General features: G+C 36.7%; 1 long non-coding RNA gene across 2 annotated transcripts; it reads left to right on the top strand.

The window, feature by feature from the left end:
- Nucleotides 1-725: 725 nt before the first annotated feature.
- LOC129455504 (uncharacterized) lies at nucleotides 726-6,824 on the top strand. Of its 2 annotated transcripts, XR_012359511.1 has the most exons (9): nucleotides 726-886; nucleotides 1,291-1,402; nucleotides 1,492-1,572; nucleotides 3,255-3,435; nucleotides 3,572-3,664; nucleotides 3,798-3,857; nucleotides 4,011-4,071; nucleotides 6,082-6,263; nucleotides 6,373-6,821. It is a non-coding gene; the product is annotated as an uncharacterized lncRNA (long non-coding RNA). The 2 variants fall into 2 exon arrangements; XR_012359512.1 differs by lacking the exon at nucleotides 1,492-1,572 and having other exon boundaries at nucleotides 6,373-6,824.
- Nucleotides 6,825-24,226: the final 17,402 nt, after the last annotated feature.

Raw genomic sequence — 24,226 nt, 5'->3', positions numbered from 1 at the left:
AAAGCATTCCTTCTGCTAGAAAAAATAGTCCCTGACTGCGAACAACAACATGAAAGCTCAAATAAAAACAACAAACTGTTCTCAGACTTTAGCCATTTCTCAATACCAAGTACGCCAAACTCGGACTTGTGTCCTTCGTAGTTCGAACTTGCAAGTACAGACTCGGAAGAACGAACTCCTGACGCGAAATGCATTCTGGGAAACTTCGCTGTCATAAGTTCACACAAGTCTCCTCTGATGCATCCTCGATAAAATGGGCGGATCGAGAACACATCCGGGGATTTTATGTAAACTTGGGCTTGATGCGAACTTTGATTTGGAACAGTACTTGGTCCGCGACTGATGACGTTTCACAAGTCCACAAGAACACAAGTACAGACAAGAACGCATATTGTGAAACGGCCTTTGTCTCATTACATGTTTATGTGTTGCTAAGGGTGTTGCTAAGGGCGCAGTGATATTAAACAAAACCGTTGGGTGAAACGGTCATAGCAGTGTTTTATCGTGAATAAAGCACACCTATTGACCAATCAGAATCAAGGATTGGAACTACCCGTTTTATAAGTTTCATTTATAAAATATATATATTTTTTATTTATTATAATTATTACAACTACAATTCAGTTCAGTAAACAAAAAACATGTTTATTTAAGTAGATAGTGGATAAGAGCATAGTTTTTCAATTGACTGTGTACTCTTGTTTGAAACATTTTGTTCTCTCTTCTCAGCTTCGTAAGATGGAATTACTGGGCTTCTCTCCAATGCTCTTTATTACAACACAGAGAGGCCAGCATCGCTCCACAAAAGTTTTCGTTAAAAACGTCAATGTTCAGAGGCATCACTCAGTACCAGTCATGCAGAGACTTTATGAGGCTGTTGTAAGAGGTATTTATTTGTACACATGCATTTACCAATTGAAAAGCTCTTTGTATTATAATGGTCTTTTTTCACAGACTGTGATGATGCATTTCCACAGTTATTAACATGGTAAATCTACAAAGTTTATGTTTATATATATGAATGATAATTCCCCAATAATGCCTAAAATAGCATGACCCTAACATAAGCCATATTTTATTAATTTTTTTAGTCACCAAATATAATTGTGAAACTTTTCAGCAATTTTATAATATTCACTTATATAAGAAAACATGAATTTTTTTTTGAATTATTCTGAGTGCCCTTATTGAGTATTTAGGTATTGAATGTGATGCTGGAGATTGTATAATTATTTTTCACTTTTCTTCAGTATAAAGTGTTTTATCATTCACATTTTTGTGTTGAAATAGATAAGCCTATCCCCTGTATGTCACTGATACACTACTTCAAAGATGTGAGGACAAGAACATACACCTGCGAGTAGTCTTAGACATTGCCTGTGTTGTTGCCCCACATTTGCAGGTAAGAACCCTTTTTTTCTGTGTAAAACTGAATTATTGTTTTGAGAAAAGACCTTTAACTCAAAATTATGTCATACTGTGTTCAATCAGAAATCAGGGGAGGGCATATCACACAACATCTCCTTAGACTTACCAGCATTTCATGTTTATGGACACAAATTGCCCTGCCAGGTAATTCATTGACTTTATAGTAGGGATGCACCGAATCCAGGATTCGGATTTGGCCGAATACTGGGCTTTTTGATGGGGTTCAGGTTCGGCCGAATCCTAGATTTTTTTCCACCGAACCGAACCCTTGGCTTGCGCTACGCTGTTTGACGTCACGCGGCCGTTGATTACACACATCGGGTGCTGATGTGGAGATGAGCTTTTTCTTTCGGTGAGCCTTAGGGGCTGGACAGACCAAAACTTTTAAATACGGCTGAAAACGCCTTGAGGACGCCAAATGCCAGCTGTTTTTCAGCCGAGCGCTTGGTAGCTGTGACCCTACAGTCACATTAGCTACAAAAGTGAACGACACCGAGCGACACACACTCGCTTGATGGGTGTTCCTTGGGTAGTTTCTCAAAGCGGTATTAAAAGTCACTTTAGAGGTATTGTTAAGTTACAAGAACTGTGTTTTTGGATTTAAAAGTATTTATTTCTCGATAAAAGTAACAAAATATATGAGATAAAATGCCAAACTTATCAGATATATACATAAATACGCATTTTCCGCCATCTTGAATTATTTTCTCAGACGCGACCACAGACCTACGTCACGCTGCTCCTTCACTCTGATTGGCAGTCGCTTTGTCGCATCGCTCAGCATTTGCATAAAATAGCCTGCTTGTCTATTTTGGCCCCGCCTTGCTCGCGTAGTGGCGAGCTCGTCGCTTGTCGCTGGCAAACAGCCACTCCCATTGAAAATGAATGGTAGCCTGTCGCTCTGTCTCTGTCGCTTGTAGCTAATGTGACTGGGGGGTGATGCTTCAGCTGTGAGCCGGTTGGTTGCTGTGGTAATGTCCCGCCCCTCCTCCACTGTAATTGGACGGCCGTGTGAAAACTGACATTGACGAGCGGAGCTTCTCACTCAAAGTTAAATATAGTTTTCAGCGCAGAGCTGCTTGCTTATTGGAAAAACGAGCGTGTCGCAACGCATCGCTTTCATTATGCATAGGCTTATGGTAATTGTCAAAATAGTTTTTCCAACTTGTCATCCTGGCATAATGTACAGTTAAAATTAAATAAAATGAAAAATACACTGCTGTGGACGTTGTTTAACTTACTTCATTAATGTGTTTTACTGTGTTAATGGAATAAGGATGCGAGTAGGATTCGGTATTCGGTTTCGGATTCGGCCGAATCTCAAACGGTGGATTCGGGATTCGGCCGAACCTAAAAAATCTGGATTCGGTGCATCCCTACTTTATAGGGATATCAGGACATGTAACACACATCATTCACTCCCTGTTTGGTCTCAAATTTTCTTGTATATGCACTGCAAAGCTGAAATTAGCCAGAAATACCTAAAAATAATCTTTAATCTAACATTTTTCAAACCAGACATTTGTCTAAACTTGTTTCAGAGATGCAATGTGTAAGACAATTCAGTGGAAACCGTTTATCTCAAATCTGTCTGGGTCAAACTAATCACTATAAGCAGAGGATTGTTATAACCAAATTGGTTTCCTTTGTTTCTTTTTATGCAGATTACCTAATTTGTATAATAATTACATTAATATAAAGTAATAAAAAGAACAGCTTTGCTATTTTTACAAATTAAAAGATAAAATACCATAAGATCTCTATAAGCAGTATGGTCATGCTTTGTGTACAGTATGTGATATTTGACCACTTTGCTTTAATCATAGATCAAGTACAGTACCAGATGGCTTGATGGGTTTGGGCTCACAGACGGGGAAGGAATGGAAAGGCTGTGATCTTTCCTCCAAAGATTTGCCAGAGTCACAAAGGAGATGACTCCATCTCATCGCCTTGACCTACTGACTGATGCCCTTTTGCATTAGGGACGGAGGAAATCAACTGACCTAGGTCTGTCTACTGCTGTATAACCTTTCAAAATTCTGTGCTGGTGGTTCACTGTTTATACATTTTATATTTTCTGGAGTGAAGCCGATCACACACAAATTGGTAAGCATACTATAAGTAGATAAAACTGTCTTTTCAGAGGTGTAGCTCCTGCAAAGAGTTGACAAAGCAGAGAAAATATTGATTCTCGCTCCTCAAGAAGATATCTCATCTGACATCAGAGAGGCACCAGGTAAACAATGCACAAGAAGCAGGTAACAATTAGTTATAGATGGGAGAATATAACATTACATTTATAAGTGCATTTTGCACAAGAGTATTTAGGATTGATGTGTGTCTTGTTTTCTGTTATTGTTGTTGTATAGTGTGATTTCTGAAGGAGACATTGAGAGATGGAAAAAAGCTAGCCCAACAGAAACCAATAAGTAAGGAACTGAAGTTAAAGTCTTAAATACTGTAAGAATGTCATGAATACTATTAACAAAGAAACAGAAGTAACATGAAATGAATTACTTTATTAGAAGTAACATGAAATGAATTACTTTATTAGAGTGGTAGTAATGTCGTCTTTTCTTCAGATACTGTCTTTAGATGGAAAAGGGACTACATCATCAGACTGATTCAGTTCTACAAGTTCAAGTAAGAGTTTAATGTTTTTATGTAAGACTATGGTAATTACAGACGTCTTTAAAGGAAAACACCACAGTTATTCAATATTTTACTATGTTCTTAGCTCAACTTGAATTAATACATACCTATCTTTATTCAATGCATGCACTTTTAGTCTTTGTTAAGCACTTCGTGAATGTGTTGGCATTTAGCCTAGCCCCATTCATTCCTGTGGCTCCAAACAAAAGTTTTATTTTGTGCCACTGTACTTACTCGTCTAAATACATGGAAGTGTTTGGTGGCTTCAAAATTCATCCCTGTTTGGAGCCATATGAATGAATGGCAATACTAACCAACTGCAGAAGCGCAGACACATACGTCATGACAGTCTGAGACTGACAGTCCCAGCCTGAAAGTCTGAGGCCGGAAGTGGGCCTTATAAGGCATTCCGCTACTTCTATGTCGTTGTAAGTAATACGGTAATATGATTATGCAGGCATGCGGGTTTTCTGTCTTTTATGCTCCGTACGGACGCTAACTTTGTTAGAAAATCATACCCATTATATCAAAAGCATGGACTATGATCAAGACCCACGTCGATAAAAAAAATGCAGGGCTTGCAGAGCGATTCACTCGACATCAAAGTACCGTGAGATCAGAGTGCGTTTTTTGCTTGTTTTAAGAAATGTATTAAAAAGATTTAATTTAAAAAGATATTTACGATATTTGAGATGCAACTGTATATTATTTATAAATATATAGGGCGATTTCAGAATGACTGAGGCACTTTTTGCCTTATGAGATGAATTATATTTTATATATACACACTCGTATGTATGTATGTAAGTTATGTCTGTTTATGTATTTGTGTAAAATAATGTAAAACGTAAGAATTGTTATTTGCTACAGACAATTGTTAATAGTTTTTTTGTTTGTTTTTTGTTAAATGTATAGTTTATTATCCATTTTTTATGTGTCATAAATAAATAAAAATAAATGTAACACAAATCCTAAAAAATAAAGCTTGAGCATTTGATTTGAATGAAAAAGCATTTTAATACATTTTAATGTTTAATAATTCTCCGTCCATCTCCGGTCTGAGATTACAACTCCGCCACTTCCGGCCTCAGACTGTGTCATAAATGAATAAAAATAAATGTAACACAAATCTTAAAAAATAAAGCTTGAGCATTTGATTTGAATGAAAAAGCATTTTAATAGATTTTAATGTTTAATAATTCTCCGTCCCTCTCCGGTCTGAGATTACAACTCAGCCACTTCCGGCCTCAGACTGTCAGGCTGGGGCTGTCAGTCCCAGACTTTCATGACGTAGGGTTCTGCGCGTCTGCAGTTGGTCCTATCTCATGAATGGGGCTAGGCTAAACGCTAATACATTCACAAGGTACTGTACAAAGATTAAAAGTGCACGCATTGAAAAAAGAGGTATGTATTAGTTCGCATAAGTTGAGGTAAGAACATAGTAAAACAGGGCTATTCAAATCTTACCCTGGAGGGCTGGAGCACTACAGAGTTTATGTACCATTAACCACCTGTGATTTTCTAGTGATCATGAAGACCTTGATTAGCTTGCTCAGGTGTGTTTGATCAGGGTTGGAGCTTAACTATGCAGTGCTCTGGCCCTCCAGGGTAAGATCTGAATAGCCCTGTAGTAAAATATTGAAAAACGGTGTTGCTGATGTGCTTGAATGTGTGATTATAGTAATGGCATAGTTTTGAAGGAAACTGTCACCAGTGGTTATAAATTAAAGTATTGCAGCATTATTGCAATTCTTCATGTGGTGTAATTAGTAATCTATTACCACCAAGGCCTTACAAGTATGTTTGGTCAGGTGTACCACGGTAATGCTTTCTGCTTGCTAGCTACTGAACTTTTGTGCTGTACTTTTTGTAATGTGTAGATATGGGACTTGTGAGTCACACAAAAAGGGTAAAACAGAGTAAGCAGTAATCTGTCTGTTACTGTTCTCTGATCAAGTGTGTACATAACGTTTAATACTAATTATTTGCTGACCATTGTAGAATTGAGGACTCTGCTGAACATTGAGGAAAAAATACTGTATTGGGAGAAGATGGCAAGAGTCTGATTCAAACTTCCAGTCTACCCTTAAAGATGTGGGCCGTGAGCTCAGAGTCCAACTGCAAGGCTAGAACTGAATCAAGGGAGAGAGCAGTCCTCCTCCACCTGAGAAGAATATATCCAGGTATAGTGCTATAAGTGGATAAGTAGGTACAATATGACATTAGGTTTGAACTTAAAAAGGACTATACTACAAACTAATACATTCATTTTTCTGCATGCTTGTTTTCTAGCTTTGCTTCAGATGGGCAGAGCATTGCCATTAGACTCTCCAAGCAGGTAGCCAGTTCCAACAATAGACTGAGACAGGCAATAAAAGAATACAACAGCATTCAATGGTCACCGCATATGAGCTTCTTACCTGCGACAATTGATTTTCAGAAATCCTCTTGGCATGTCCACTTCTGCTTTGATGACACTGTAAGTATAATTACTTTACCCTAGTAACCACACAGCAGTCACTCTAGTAACCATCTGACAAACTAACTACCTGCAAATCATATTAGAAACCACCTGGTAACATAACATAGCATTTTGTTTTCTTTTGTCTTCTAGATTGAAGAAGATGATGTTTCGAGGAGTCTAAAAAAGCGAGGGATTGATGTTAATTCGATTTTGAGAAATTAGTTTTTTGGTAGCAAAAGTTTACAGAAGTGCATCGTGTTGAAGGCGGGGTTTGCGTGTTCTGCTGTTTCGGCGTTGTGGCTAGAGGGGATACAGCAACAGCAAAATCTCGCGGATGAGCGCTGTTATTTTCCTAATCCTATCCACAAAACCTAACCCTAAACCAAACATTTCACGCGATTTAAGACAAGTTGTATCACATCTAGACAGATCCGCTGTTTACATCCGAATTCTACCCCAACTTAACCCTAAATCGCGTAGCTGTATCCCATCTAGCAAAAAACTCTGTTTCTGCTAAAATATCTTTGTGAAAAAGTAGTTTTTTATTTTCTTAACGCAGATCATCTAGATGCAGCCTAATTACTAGTTTGCCTGAACTAGGTGTTTATATATTCAGTAGACATATGTTTTTACAGCCCTACTTTGCAAACCAGAAAAAGTACAATTTTAGTACTGATTTGTATCAAGCTGCATTGCACACATGTAGGGAATTGTAGTTTTTTAAAACATTTGTGTTTTTCTTATAATTGGAGGTTGTAAATAGTGAGTTGAGAGTACAGTAAGGTGTTTAGGGGGATTGTTAACCCACTTATGCAATCAGATTTTAAATATTTAATTGTTAAATAGGTTTAAATAAATTTTAACCATATTTGATAAAGTCCCAAGTTGTTGACTATATTGACATTATAACTGAGGTCAAGAGCTCTCATTAACAGTTTGTCCCATGTCTATAGCCCCTTTTGTTGCCTAATTATAACCCTTCAAAAATGCACCAAGGTGATGTTTCAAAGGTCCGTATTTCAAAGCAGATGCCATGTGGATCCTTTATACTGACATATGTTATTCTGCAGGTCAAGACCTTTCTAATGATGTATTTTGCTTAGCTCTACAACAAACTTTTCATGTTCTCATTTCAAGTACACAAGCCATCTCAGGAGAAGTTTCAGAGAGCACTTTGAAGGCTCAATAAGGTTAGGGTTAGACAGAAATGGGCATAAATACATGGAAATGTATTTCAAATACAAATACAAAATACTGTGTCGAAAAATGTATTTAAATACAAATACAAAATAATGTGAAGAAAAATGTATTTAAATACAAATACAGTATTTTGTATTTTGAAAATACACAAAATACATGTGAAATTGGTGATTCAGTGCAAGTAGCCATATAAGGCTGAAATCTATCTGGGTCTATTTATGAATGCCAAAAAGCATTTAGATGTGTGCAACTGCTTAGAAACTTTCATTTTATTTTACGTACCTCTTGCTTTCCCCTGCCCTGAAGGAATTAAAAAACTAGAAAAAAAACTTGGTAACACTTCACTTGAAGGGGTGTTCATAAGACTGACATGAAACCTTCATAATTATAATATGACACGTGTCATGAACATGAAGAAGACTCCACGCACGTCCACGACAACTGCCACCAAGTGTCACCTACCCAATTATGTAACTCTTAATGCAAAGATGACATCGTTTGTGATATCTTTGTTATGACAACTTGACACATAAACCAATACAACACAACTTGTTATAAATCATAAACAAAAATTATCAAACCCAAAAACTACCTAGCTTTGTGGGTTAACATTGCATTAAACTGTGATTTAAATGTCATTAAGTGTTAATGCTATGTCAAATATTATTAATACTCGGTCAAATAAACATTATGAACTGAAGAATATTCGTGATGCTGTTATAAAACTATTTAACAGAGTATTAACAATTAATGACATTTTAATGACAAATTATATTTGCATCACTGGTAAAAAGTGGTCAGTTATGTTGTCTTGGTTAATGTCAAGTTGTCATGACAAGTTATGATGTATTTGTTAATGTCAAGTTGTCACAACAAAGACATCTCAAACAATGTCATCTTTGCAACAAAAATGACGATTGAACAAATGACACCTAATGACAGTTGTCATAAATGTGCACAAAATCTCCCCCATATTCATGACACGTGTCATGTCAGCCCTATGAACACCCATTCAAGTAAAGTGATGTTTTATAAAAACATCATAAAAACTTTTTCATGTGTCGTCGACCAACAACCTAAACAGTTTATATGTGAAGAAATCCATGTATTTACTTCTCACGAGATGAGTGTTTGACAAATTATTCGGCAAACTACTTTCTCTCATCACTGCTTTTTGATGGTTTTGAGAACAATTACTCACGAGCAGGGCAGGACTTAACAGGGTGGAGGCCGCTGGGCTTGAATAAATTTTGGGCCCTACACTATCAGAACAAAAGGTACAAAAGCTGTCACTGGGACGGTACCCTTTAAATGGGTCCTAATATTTACCATTTAGGTACAGATATAGGTACATTTGTACCCATTATATGCACTCTTTAGGTACAAAGCTGTACTATTTGAAAGGGAACCACCCCAGTGACAGCTTGTGTAAATTATCTTCTGAGAGTGCACATACAGTAAACAACCTAAAATAAAAAATATATCATAGAACTACATTTTAGGGAAGTTTCCCGACAGGGTTTAGATTAATCTAGCACTAGGCCTATTGCTAGGTTATATTAGGGCATTCAATTAATTTTTACAAACAAACCTTACAAAAAACATCACTGGTGTGCGTCTTGAGACAAAACAATGGCAATGATATATGTTAAGATATATCAGTGCAAGATGTGTTTAAATTAAGACAGATCAAACATGCATTTAAGTCTTGGACTAGGATAAGACCTGATTAGGAAACTGCCCCTATATCTCTAAAGCAGAACATAAGCCCAGTCTAAAATTAAATCATGTATTTTAGGGATGTCACAAATCCAAATTAATCATGCGCATTAAAAAATACCCCATAACAACATTTAAAATCATTGTGTTAGACTTAGCTTAAGAAAAGAATGATATGTTTTGATTATATGGTGTGTAATAAGGTGAATGTTAAAGTTATAAACATAATCAACAAGCGTATTTTGTGCATATAGCCTAAGTGGTGCAGTGAAAAGAAAATATTTTAGGATGTAATATAATAATTATGACAAGACCAGTAATATTAGACACCAAAAACCAAAGTGGAGAAGATGATCATTCATTAATTTTTGCGTCTGATATGAACGTAATACATTAAAACCTTAACGTATATATAAAAATGAACACTTTTCAGAAGTTTAAACTGTGATTCTGTTAAGCACAAGCAAACATGCTGAAAGAGAAACTACAGTCAGTAGGCTAGCTAGTGGATTATATCAAAAACCATCAGAACATCAACATGGCCATGATTTAGTGCATTCTCACCTCCAGATGAAGTAATAAACTGGACTGATGATTTAAATGTTGACATAATCATATGTGCGTGGTTAACTCTCTGGATTTTGTTATGTTTCGTAGCTCTGCTCCACTCCTTCACAGTTTGGTTACAGTGTCGTGTGAGCTGCAGACTGCGAGCAGATTGGATTTCATTTGGCGCTACGCAGACCGCTTGGTGATGATGTCAAAGTACCGCGAGAGCGATTAGAAAGCAGACTTCTCCGTGTGATTTCTCGAATCGCTCTCGCGGTACTCTGATGTCATTCTTTTGGCTGTTGTTGAACCACATGAATACACCCGTCTGCTTTACAGTCACTTTTGCGCCGTGATAATTTGATTTCATATAGGCTAATGATCGGATCGCGCAGTGCCGCATGAAGTCAAATGTACCAAATATCAAATCGCCGACTGTATATGAGGTTCAACCCGCCAAAGTAGCAAGTGGAGCATGCGAATGGTGAGTGATTCAGATGTCAATTGATGAATGATAGTGTCAAAGGTTTGTCACACACTGTTAAGTATTTTCACGCTTTTTTAAATGGGTATACGGAAATCCTTGACCTTTCCTAGTGGGTATACTGCGTATACCTGCTGCGTATCACGTTAGATTACAAACAAACAAGAAAAAACAGAGTTACAAGACCATAGCTTACTCTAGTAATCCTTTTTCATGCTGATCGCTTCATTTTTGCATTGCTCTTTCTCGTTATCTGTAAAGCTCATTCATGACTCTCATTTCGCGTATTCGCTATATACTAGCATCTTTGGGTTTCAAAAGCAGTAAACTCAGCGCGTCATATTCAGCACCAAGATGACTGACATATATTAACGAATTAAATGCAGCACCAACCAATTCACCTTATTCCGCCACGCCCCTTTTTAATTCTTCGCTCTTCCGCATTTTGTCAACCGACTTCCGCTGCTAATATGGCACAGTGCATTCGGTGGTTAGTTTGGTGGTTAGAAGATTGTTTGTAGTTCACTATAACTTTAGCGAAATGACAAATATCGCTACTGCTGTAAATGTTTTAAATTAGGAGGACGGTTAAAACTTCATATGACGCTCGGATAGTCTTATATTGTCCCATCAATCGTCTCGTGGTTAGACGATATGAAGCGGCCGCGGCAAGTAACCTGGCATATTTTATTACCTCGTCCTGTCAGGAGTTGATGGAGCAACATTGAAAATTATTAAAAGTATGTCTACCAATATTTACACAGTGATTTCGTCTTTTTAAAAGCAATTGTGCACCTTAGCCAGTCCAATAACTATTTCGTTTTTATGTGGTACCATGATAGAATTCATTTGCAAACTTGCCAACACTTATTCCTTCAAATCAGGCGACTTAAATCCTTTTAAGTGGAATCTACAAAGCTTACATATGGTTTAAGAAATTCCTTACAGATAATATCTGATCACACTGTAAAGGTTTATATAACTGCATGGGAGGTTACATCTGATCACATAGTAAATGTTTAATATAACTGCATGACAGGTAACAGCTTATCACATTGTAAAGGTTTAATATAAATGCACAACATCTGATCACATAGTAAAGGTTTAATATAATTGCACAACATCTGATCACATAGTAAAGGTTTAATAACTGCATGGCAGGTAACATCTGATCACATTGTAAAGGTTTAATATAAATGCACAACATCTGATCACATAGTAAAGGTTTAATATAATTGCACAACATCTGATCACATAGTAAAGGTTTAATAACTGCATGGCAGGTAACATCTGATCACATTGTAAAGGTTTAATATAAATGCACAACATCTGATCACATAGTAAAGGTTTAATATAATTGCACAACATCTGATCACATAGTAAAGGTTTAATATAACTGCACAACATCTGATCACATTGTAAAGGTTTAATATAAATGCACAACATCTGATCACACAGTAAATGTTTAATATCACTGCATGACATCTGATCACATATGAAGGTTTAATGTAACTTTACAACATGTAAAGCAAGACCACCCTGCAATAAATTAAGACACAGCTTTATCGGAGTCATCAGGAGCTGATCCCAAGTGTTTATCTGGAAGCTGTTGGTGTATGTACTGGTAAAGTGCTTGGCGACTGTGTAATGGATGCAATATCAACCCTCTGTAAAGCTGAACCAAAGATGGTTGTTTCTCAGCAGAGATATGTACATTTGTGCCAGCTCAACACATTGAAGCAGTTTCTCGGACAGGGTTTACAGGACTAGGATTTTATTATATTAGGACATTTTAGTTTTTAAAACAAACCCTACAAAAAAAACAAGACGGGTGCGCATCTTGTGACAAAACAATGGCACTCATATATGTTGAAGTATGTCAGTAAAAGGTGTTTTTAAATTATTGTAGCTTAAATATGCATTTTAGCCTGGGACCAGCATAAGCCCTGTCAGGGAAACCGCACCATTGTTTTCCCATATCAGATGTAGGTTGCTTCAGGTTGAGTTGTGATTTTAAAGTGTAGTTGTGGTCAGAGACGGATGGATCCTCCCATTGTGTTTCTGCATCACAGTTTAGGAACATGTTGATTGTATCATCCTCACAGTTGTCCACTACATCACATCAATGCATCTGTGAAAACAATATAACCATAAACATTTTTATGTTAGTATTTAAAATAAACTTGCATCATAAGAATTAATATATAAATGGCACCCATACTTAAACAGAACAGTGTGTAAGAGAGAGATGCATTAAAAAGAGACAGTAACATTATACACACAACCTTTAACTTGTGTTAAATAATACGTTGTTTAATAGGTCATTATCAATATCTGAATGAGAAATGAACTGACAGTCTAGCATCTGAAATCTCAGTAACTTGTAGGAATCACGTGGGCTACTGTAAGAATGCAATGCACTATAATATCTCGTTGTACTATCGTAAATATAAAAATATAGGTGGACAATTAAAACCATTCAAATAGTTGCATTTTATAAACTAACGTTACTGATCTTAAGTGTATTTGTAGAACGGACTTCACAAATCTAACTTTAGGCGAACGAGCACAAAGTTAGCTAAGATAGCTTACCTGAAACTGGCCACCTTTTCAACACCCGGCGTGGTTTAAAGTTACCGGAACATCGTAGTCGAACCATTACTTGGGATAAGGGTGTTCCTCAGTTGGCTTAAAATTGGTAAGAAAGAAACATAAAGGCGCTCGAGTGAGCTTTTTAAGCTTAACGCGTCGCCTTCAGTAACGGCCTCAGCTGCTCATCGTCTATGCGGCCGGAAGAACGTTGACAAAATGAGCGAAATGGCGCCGCCCTTGTTGTCGTGAAAAATAAGGTGAATAGGCTGTAAAATAAAAAATGAAAACGACTGAACAAATCAAACGAACGCAAGCCGGCACGGAGGCCCCTATTGGCCGGGGCCCCTGGGCTCAAGCCCACTCAAGCCCAATGGTAAGTCCGGCCATGCTCCAAGTCGCCCTCTGTCATTTACAGAATTATACAACGGAGAGCACGTCAATCATAAAAGTCTTGTAGGTTTACTGAGGAGGCTGCAGGTTCACGCCGTAGAGTAGAGCCATGCGAATTGCAGAAGTGTAAACAAGGCTTCAACTGCACAAAGCTAAAAAGAAATCAGCAACTGTGTGCTGATTCCACCACTTGCCGCATCACGTGTGAAAGGGCCTTTAAAGGAAAACACCACAGTTTTTCAATATTTTACTATGTTCCCACCTCAACCCAGACGAATGAACACATGCCCATCTTTTTTGAATATGTGCACTTTATCTTTGCACAGCGTGTCATGAATGTGTTAGCATTTAGCCTAGCCCCATTTATTCCTTAGAATCTACACAGGGAAGAATTTAGAAGCCACCAAACACTTACATGTTTTCTCTATTTAAAGACTGTTACATGAGTAGTTACACGAGTAAGTATGGTGGCACAAAATAAAACGTGATTTTTAAGTGAATAAAAAATTAGAACTATATTGTATGGCGGAAGAGCACCCAGTTTGCAGCACTCCGACCTCTGGCGCAGTAACATCATCACTCCTGTGCGCTGAGGTCGAAATGTTGCAAACAAAGTGCTCGTCCTCCATGCATTGAAAATAGATAGTTATGTATTAATCTGTCCGAGTTGAGGCAAGAACACAGCAAAACATAAAAAAATGGTGGTTTTCCTTTAAGTCAAAAGTGTAGGCCTTTTTGTCAGTGTTCCACACTCTGTCTCAGTCGTGCAACATCACACCCAATGATTCAATCGCCCTTGCTTTTTTTCCCACTCCAACATTTCAATTATTACCCACTAAAAGCTGCACAGATATATTTGCTTACCTGAACTCTGGTGTCTGGTCTGAACTAGTTGATGCATGAAAACAGCACCCTGATTGGTTGACTGCATGGCTCAAAGTATTTTGAGTATTTTAAAAATACAAAAATACTCATCTTAAATGTATTTAAATACAAATTACATTTCATATTTTTCAAAGGCTTTAAAATACAAAATACAAAATACTATTTTGTATTTCAAATACGTATTTTAAATACATGTATTTGAAATACATGTATTTGAAATACTGCCCATCCCTGGGGTTAGATAAAATAAAGCTGTTTGTTTGTTTGTTTCTGGCTGTGTAAACAGACCCCACACCTTGATGAATACCTGGTGTTGGCCACACACACAAACTGTGCATTTCTGTTTGGGCTTATATGCATAGACTATCTATTTATGCTAATGCTGCTATGATAATTAAAAACATACCATTAATAAAAGAGACCATAGTCTGATGGGTAGTCGTCTCCGATTGTAGGCTAGTCGATGATTATTAGGCCTATTGGTTGTCAAAACCCAAATTAGCAAACATTATACACAATGTTTGCTACATAATGTATGATCCCTGCATCTTTTGTAGCCTATTTATTTTTATTTAAATGTTTTCTTTTGAGCTCAACTATAAATTGTAAACAGGCCTATTTAATTTATCCATTAGAGTACCATTTCCCTCCTTCCAAACCTGTCACTTTGAGAAACTGAATGCTTCAGCTATGTGTACAGTATTTACCTTATTTTTCACGACAACCAGGGCGGCGCCATTGCGCTCATTTTGTCAACGTTCTTCCGGCCGCATAGACGATGAGCAGCTGAGGCAGTGACTGAAGGCGACGCGTTAAGCTTAAAAAGCTCACTCGAGCGCCTTTATGTTTCTTTCTTACCAATTTTAAGCCAACTGAGGAACACCCTTATCCCAAGTAATGGTTCGACTACGATGTTCCGGTAACTTTAAACCACGCCGCGGCCGGGTGTTTAAAAGGTGGCCAGTTTCAGGTAAGCTATCTTAGCTAACTTTGTGCTCGTTCGCCTATAGTTAGATTTGTGAAGTCCGTTCTACAAATACACTTAAGATCAGTAACGTTAGTTTATAAAATGCAACTATTTGAATGGTTTTAATTGTCCACCTATATTTTTATATTTACGATAGTACAACGAGATATTATAATACATTGCATTCTTACAGTAGCCCACGTGATTCCTACAAGTTACTGAGATTTCAGATGCTAGAATGTCAGTTCATTTCTCATTCAGATATTGATAATGACCTATTAAACAACGTATTATTTAACACTGAAGTTAAAGGTTGTGTGTATAATGTTACTGTCACGGCCGGGGGCGGACCCGAATAGACTAAAGGTCACGCCCCTCTCAACTCTTCCACCTCGAGGAGGTTCCCAAGACCACCCCAATGACCAGACAGACGAGTAAACTACGTTTAAAATAAACTTTATTAAATATTTAAAAAGGAAAGGGAAAAAGGGGGAAAGGGGAATGGGCAATTTAAAACTAATAGTTCTTCTGCTCGCCTCGTCTCTGACCACAACTACACTTTAAAATCACAACTCAACCTGAAGCAACCTGTGAGCGTTTCTTACACGTTTTAATTCAGCAGCAACATCTAAGCTCGTGAGCGCTAGCCAAATGCAGCCAGCAGCAACATCTAAGCTCGTGAGTGCGCGCAGACGCTGACGTCTGCGGCTGCGCCGAGCGCCTGCCGCCAGAATAAAGTAATGTACACGATCAAAACACTATCAAAACTATGAAAAGTGACACGGATGCAGCACAAAATTGACAATTTGGGCATTTTAAACAGATTAAAAAATTAATGGATGCTTTTTGATTTTTAAGGTTGCTTGCAAAATCCATTTGGCTCAAAAATCCGAGAGGGCAACTGCCCCCTCAGTTTCAATGGGCATGACGCCTCTGCTGTTTACAACATGTAAAAGAAATTAAAGCAAACACCTTACACCTGTTGCTTACATAATGGAATACAGTACTTCTGCAAGTTACTTTGGCAAAAGCGGCATGTAACCAAATTCAAGGTTATTTAGGGTAGAAGTTAGTTCCTATTGCACATAGACGGACTATAGAGTCTCGGTTTTTGCTTGCTGGGTTAAAATAATTTGACATAACTTGAAGAAATTTACAAAATGCGTAGAGTAATGATGTTTACATGCATGAAGCAAAGCACCGCGATCACTGCCAAAGAAGTCTGAATGTGAAATAGCTCGCGTTTTTATTTTTATTTTAGTTGTGCATTTTTTAAATGTATAATAAAGGTGCAAAAATCATAAACAAAAATCTGAAAATACATCAATATTTGTTTTTGTTTTTTTGGTAGGATGTTCTAAATAAAGTTTGAATTTAAATTTTGAAATTAAATATTGCATTACAACAACCGTCTATATTTTATTTTTCATATCATGGTTTATAAAGAAAAAATGAATGGACGCAAAAGTACACGGACTTACATAATGAGATGCAATCACGAAATAATGTGATACTTAATTCGTTATAACAAATTAGTATTTTGTTATTACGGATTAGTATTTCGTTATAACGGATTAGTATTTCATTATAACGGTTAAGTCACCTTACTAACCAGAACAGGGGGGATTGTTCTGGGTTCGGGCCTAAGGCTGAGCCCGGAACCCTCTCCCCACCAGGAAGCGCTCCGGGCTCAGTCCATTAACGAGCTCGGAGCCCTCTCCTCGGACAGCACGCCAAATACGCATATTAATAACTCTTCTGAATTATTTGTAAGTGTGAACTCGTGAAAGAGCGCATTAGTAATATGCGCCGAAACGGGACGACAACGCGGGTTTGCTTAACACATAGGATACATGAATGCACAGCAGCACGAAAACGCTTTTAAATATAAAAGATTTAAGGATTGAATGTGAAAGATTATTATTGAGTCTCTTGGACATAAATGAGGACTAATTATGAGACGTTAGAAGGCACAAAGAGCTGCTTCACCTGCAGCCTGGTAAATAAATGCTTTGCTTTAAACAAATGCATCTGTTTTTAAATGTTTTTAAATGCTACCTCACGGATTTATTGTATATGATGACTCTGTACCTGTGGATATGGTGAGATGAGAAACATTTTTAAGTAATGCTTAAAAAAACTGACGCTGTCCAAGAGCTGAACCTTGCGGAGACTTTGCGGTTTGTAAATTCTTTATCTCCTGTTTGTAACAACGTAACAAATAAAGTATTTTTACAGTACAAACCTTTTCTTACATACTTGTAAATTATTTTTTGATGATATATTAGATAGCCATTTAAAGCAATTAAAAGCCTGCTTTTTTACTTCCATGGGGCAGGTGGCCTTTCTGTGTGGAGTTTCTGCATGTTCTCCCTGTGTCAGCGTGGGTTTACTCCAGGTACTCCGGTTTCCTCCCAAAAACATGCAAGTTGGAGATACCAAATGTCCCTCCCCCAACTTGTGTATAAATCAACTTGTCTGAATAAACTTGTGTATGGATTACCTGGTTCTCGCCATGAATATAGCCGTAGATGCTGGAATGGGGTTAAGAAATAAAGAAAGAAGAAGATTGTACTTCCATGACTAAATGAAAACGGGTTTTAAAGGTTTTAATGAAAAAAAATAATTTCAAAACAAGTGTAAAACAACACAATTATTTTACATTAATCTTAAACTGGGGATCTTCTTCCTCCGCTTAGTTTTTCAGTTTCAACTGAGGGGTTTTACCATTAACGGCTATTTTCAATCAACAAGCAGTCGGTGTTCATGCCAATTTGATTGTTTTAGATAGAGCCTGATTTGTGAAAATTATATCATATATATATATATATATAAATAACAAACTACTTTTTTTACTGTTTCAGACGGACGTCGGTCTTTTTTATACTACATAATCTCTCTATTTTCGCACAGTCCTTCCCGTTCACTTTGAACATTTCTCGTTGTGAATGAATGTTGTTTTGCGTTTAAATACCTGTGTCTGAACCATAACTTGTTGCGATGACAGATGCGCACAGGCTGAATCTAAAACTAGTCAATTAATTGTTTCTGACTGCAACACTGCATGTTCATTTTAATAGCCGTTAATTATAAAATGTGTATCTGTCTTCCGCATTCACCGGCTTCCCAGCAAGCAATTTTGGCTAAAACAAGGCAAAATTTAGGTTGTCAGTGAAAGTCTAATAGTATAATAGCCCAAGAATAGACGATGCTTATGTTTACAACATGTAAAAGAAATTAAAGCAAAAACCTTGAACACCTGTTGCTTACATGATGGAATACAGTACTTCTCCAAGTTATTTTGGCAAGCGGCATGTAACCAAATTCAAGGTTATTTAGGGTAGAAGTGTGTTCCTATTGCACAAGCCGGACTATAGAGTCTCGGTTTTTGCTTGCTGTGTTAACATAATTTGACAAAACTTGAAGAAATGTACAAAATGCGTAGAATGATGATGTTTACATGCATGAAGCAAAGCACTGCGATCACTGCCAAAGAAGTCTGAATGTGAAATAGCTAATAATCGCGTTTTTTAATTTTAGTTTTAAATGTATAATAAAGGTGCCAAAATCATAAACAAAAATCTGAAAATACATCAATATTTGTTTTTTTGGGGTACACTCTTAAGAAAAAAGGTTCTTCAAAGGTTCTGAAACGATGGTAAAGGTTCTATATAGAACCATAGCTTACTGAAGAACCATTTTTTGCTGAAATGGTTCTTTGTCTTGGCAAAAGGGTTCTTTATTTCCCTCCTTTTTTGATTTTAAATTTAGTCAGTTATTTTCAAGCTGCCTCCTGATTATTTTCACCTGTAAAAGCCCTGAATCATCAGTCTTGCTGAACTGCCTGCAGACTAACAACACAAACAGGTAAGAGAGGAAAATAATCATCATTTACTGTTAAAAACATTATTAAAATTGTATTTTTTTGTGTTCTTATTGTAATTTATTTATTTTATAACAGGTAACCGTTATACTGTAAGCTTCATTCCCTTTAAAGCAAGTAAGCTTCATACTTTTTTTAATGATAGGAGACTCTGCTTTAACAATGACTTAGGATAATGATTTGTTATAGTGTTTGTTATAAAGCATATACATGTATATTTTACATTAAGTTTATTAAACTAATTATGAAAAGAATGTGGTACAACATGTGTTTACTTTTTTTATTGATATTTCAGAGTTTTCATATGTGAGGTAATCTTACTGGGAGTGAAGGCAGTGCGTATGACTGCTTGATATGAAAGACACATCCTGTTTTAAAAGGTGATGTATGCATGTTACTTTCAATGCTGGCATTAAAATAATAGTTATTTACTGTTTAAACATTTTGGAGATTGTGCGTGTGATCTTGTGGCACATTTACTTGTGATAACAGAATTATTTTTGTCTATCTGTTGTAGGTGGATCATGAGTGAAGCTCTGCAGGTCTGCCATTGGCTTGATAACAGTGGTTTATGTGAATTCAATTTATAAATAAATCTTTCACCAAGCATTCACATGTTTACTGACAAAACAGGTATCTTGAGCAGAGTCATCTTAAAACTTCTGTCAAATCATGTTTTACATACAGTATGTAAGCAAACTCCAGGCTAATATTAACTTGTTTTGTCTCCATGTCTTATCCTTTCTCCCATCTCCAACAGATCCAAATCTTGTTCAGCCCGATGCTCAACCTTGTATGATGATGACCACAGCCAGGTGATGGAGATCTGTGTTAATCACAGCCTGCATCTCAAGATCAACATGACAATAGCAGACCATTTCTTATCTTACTCTTATCTGACTAAATGTTCAGCATCATTGCAACAAAACAAAGAACATTGGATGGAGTATTGGAGTATTGGATGATCCCGTAAAGAAAATAATATGGACTTTTTTGGTGAGATTCTACAAAGATTGACACAATCCTATTGTCTTTTATTTTTACAGTTAATAATGCATTATAAACATCCCATTCATTTGTATTCTATGTCATCGATCTGTTTGTGCTAAAATGTATACATCTGAACGTAATGTCAATAATATGTTAATATTCAGGATTTATTATCATATGCATGTTTTGATGTTGCATGTCATGATTTTATTGATTTCATGTAATTGTTGTCTATTTAAAATGATTTTAATTGCCAATTTTTATTGTTAATTTATTTAATATTGAATCTGTTATTTAACAGCCATATCTTATTTGAGTAGTGATTTGTTATATTTGCATAATAATTAATATATTTATTCTGATTGTGATTTTAATGCACATATTTATTATTGTATGACACCTCATGTAATGAAAAAGTGAAAATAAAAGTATGTTCTGAATTCTGTTTTTAAACTGTTAAACCTTATAAAGTGCTATAAATAAGAAAAAAACAAATAAAAAATAATCCTCCTGACTGCTGATAAATGAAAGGGTTCTTTATAGCACCACTGAGGTTCTATTTAGCACTTTTTCAAGGCAAGGTTCTATATAGAACCATGTTAAAAAGGGTTCTATATAGTACCAGAAAGGGTGCTGCTATTGTTACAAGCTGAAGAACCCTTATTTGGTACTATATAGAACCATTTTTCTTAAGAGTGTAGGATGTTCTAAATACAGTTTGAATTTAAAATTTGAAATTTAATATTGCATTTTAAAAATACAACAACCGTTTATATTTTATTTTTCATATCATGGTTTATAAAGGAAAAATGAATGGACGCAAAAGTACACGGACCATAACGGATTAGTATTTCGTTATAACGGATTAGTATTTTGTTAAAATGGATTAGTATTTTGTTATGACGAATTAGTATTTCATTATGACCAATTAGTATTTTATTAAAATGAATTACTATCTTGAAATAACGAGATAGGTATTTGTTTCATTACTTCAGGTTCAGAGCCACCATAAAAGACAATAGGGTTAATGTTTAAAAATAAAATGTAAAAGATGTTCAAACAATCAGTACTTAGTGAATTGCTTATAATTTTTCTGTTATTATGTCATAAACAATCACTATATTAAGTGAACTGTTTATAGTAGCAACTGTGTTGTCTGTTATGTTTTTATAATTTCACAAATTTGTGCATGTCTCATAAAACATCTGCTGCGGGGCCTCCCCTTACTTACGGCCTGAGACGAGGGTCTGAATCGTGTGGTCTGAATTGTGGGCGCTGCAGGGCTGCAGTTGAATACTATTGCCTGCATTACAGTTTTTGATTGTTTTGCTTGAAAGTGAAATGAAATTTAAAGAAAATAAGGATATACTGAATCTGAATTTATTTTTCTGATTACACCTCTTCATGTTTTGTGATGTTACATAGATGAAATATTTATGCTGAAAACTGACATTTATTAAACTGAAATTTCTGCTTTTATTGGTTATTAATTTTAAAAAAATGTATTAATCAAATAAATATATCAGGTAAATTACAATCTAGCATTAAAATTGTAATTAATACATAATATTAAATAAAAATAATTACACTTCTCAGGCCAAATGCATTAAAAACTCATCAGTAAACACACAAACATACATTATGAGGGGCCAGTCAAGTACCAATAAAGCCCATTCCGGGACCTGGTATATCACATATGGGCTTCATAAAGTGAGGGCAATATGGGTTTTATATATGTTGCCCAGGTGGGCCTCACATAAGTCAGATTCTTTTTAAGATTCATATGGGTTAATCAGGATGGGGCCATAGTGGAACCTGTGGACAAACCCATCCTAGGGCCCATATCTACAGCATGCATTCACACACATGCCATAAAGATCCTGTAAAGACACTTGAACATGGGCGTCAGAAGCCAAATGTGGGTGGGTTTACTGGAGAAGATGCCATTTTCTTGAATTCTGGTGCCTTTAAATTAAAAAACTGCTTTTATGGCCTAAAAGGTGTGTTTACCTTATTGTGTCACAGGAGCCCAGCAAGCAAAAATAGTGAAAACACAGAATAGAGTTTGATTTGTATGGACTCGAAATCAGGCTAGTGGAATGAATTTGCAACATAGCTAAAAGACAGAACGGAGTTTAATTTATTAGGGCATTCCTCTAATGCAGGGGTGCCCAATCCTGCTCCTGGAGGGCTACTGTCCTGCAGACTTCAGTTCCAACACACCTGTCTTTAATTATCAAGCAACCCTGAACACCTTGATTAGCTGCTTCAGCTGTGTTTGATTGGAGTTGGAGCTAAAATCTTCAGGACAGTAGCCCTTCAGGAACAGGGTTGGGCACCCCTGCTCTAGTGGAATGGATTTGACCGACGACATCTGACAAGTGAACAGACAAATGTGCTAAATTAGAGAGAAAGTGGGTAGGTCCAGTATCATTGGTCTTAAAAATTGTCCCACTCACATACAGTTATGTTCAAAATAATAGCAGTGTACTAATAAAGTGCAAACATTTTAAAAACAGTTTATAAAGAGTTTATTTCCATATTTTAAATGTATTGAAAACATTACACATTCAATTACAAAGCAAAGCATTAACATAATATACAAGTCTGTCTTGTTCTTTTAAAAGGAAGCAAATAAAATGAATATTAAGCTGTTCAAAAAATAGCAGTGTCAACAGATTTAACTCCACTTTAAACTATTGAATTATTAGTATGTAGTTGCATAACCATTGTTGTTGATAACTGCTGCAAATCTGTGTCAAATCAAGTCAACCAACTTTTGGCACCCAGAAACAGATATTTCAACCCAGGATCCACAGTTTCTGTCAATTTTTAGGTTTTGCGTCATAAAAATGTCACCCCACAAGTTTTCAATGGGGTAGAGATCAGGGGATTGAGCTAGCCACTCCAGAACCTCAATCCTTTTTGTCTGGAACCAAGATTTTGCCCTCTTGCTTTTGTGTTTGGGGTTGTTCTGCTGTGTGCAGGTGCCAAGTTCTGTTGGAAAATGAAATCTGCATCTCCATAAAGTTGGTCAGCAGCAGGAAGCATGAACTGCTCAAACTTCCCGGTATATAGCTGCGTTGATCTTGGACCTCAGAAAACACAATGAACCAACACCAACAGATGACACTTTTGGCACCCCAAACCATCACTGACTGTGGAAACTTTACACTGGACCTCAAGCAACATGGATTGTGTGCCTCTCCTCTCTTCCTCCAGACTCTGGAACCCTGATTTCCAAAGGAAATGCAAAATTTACTTTCATCAAAGAACATAACTTATTCAGAGAACCACTCAGCAGCAGTCCAAAAGCGAGATGCTTCTGACGCTGTCTGTTTTTCTAGAGTGGCTTGACACAAGGAATGCAACAGCTGAAACCCAGGTCTTGCATACGTCTGTGCGTAGTGATTCTTGAAGCACAGACTTCAGCTGCAGTCCACTCTTTCTGAATCCCCCACATTTTTGAATGGGTTTTGTTTCACAATCCTCTCCAGGGTGTGGCTATCCCTATATTGCTTGTACACTTTTTTCTAACACATATACACTTTTTTCTAACACATATTTTCCTTCTCTTTCCCTCTCTTTTAGTGTGCTTGGACACAGAGCTTTGTGAACAGCCAGCCTTTTTTGCAATGACCTTTTGTGTCTTGCCCTCTTTGTGCAAGGTGTCAATGGTCATCTTTTAGACAACTGTCAAGTCAGCAGTCTTCCCCAAAATTGTGTAGCCTTAAGAACTAGACTGAGAGACCATTTAAAGGCCTTTGCGGGTGTTTTGATTTAATTAGCTGATTAGAGTGATTATGCTGCGTTCCAGGTAACCTGTAACCCGTAAATCACGACTTCAAAACCACGACTCACGACTCTGAACTGGGAGTACAGTACATCGATCTAGTACGAGTTCATGGGTGGGAAGTCACGGGTTTGACTGCTGTTCCAGTGCACTTTTACAGGTAGAAGGTTGTAAAAACACGGGTTACAGGCTGCCTGGAACGCATAGAGTCGTGGTTTTGAAGTCGAAAT

Source organism: Misgurnus anguillicaudatus, chromosome 20, assembly GCF_027580225.2.
Source record: "Misgurnus anguillicaudatus chromosome 20, ASM2758022v2, whole genome shotgun sequence".
NCBI classification, from domain to species: Eukaryota; Metazoa; Chordata; class Actinopteri; order Cypriniformes; family Cobitidae; genus Misgurnus; species Misgurnus anguillicaudatus.
The sequence above is the reverse complement of the archived record's forward strand: the minus strand, read 5'-3'. Positions and strand labels throughout refer to the sequence as shown.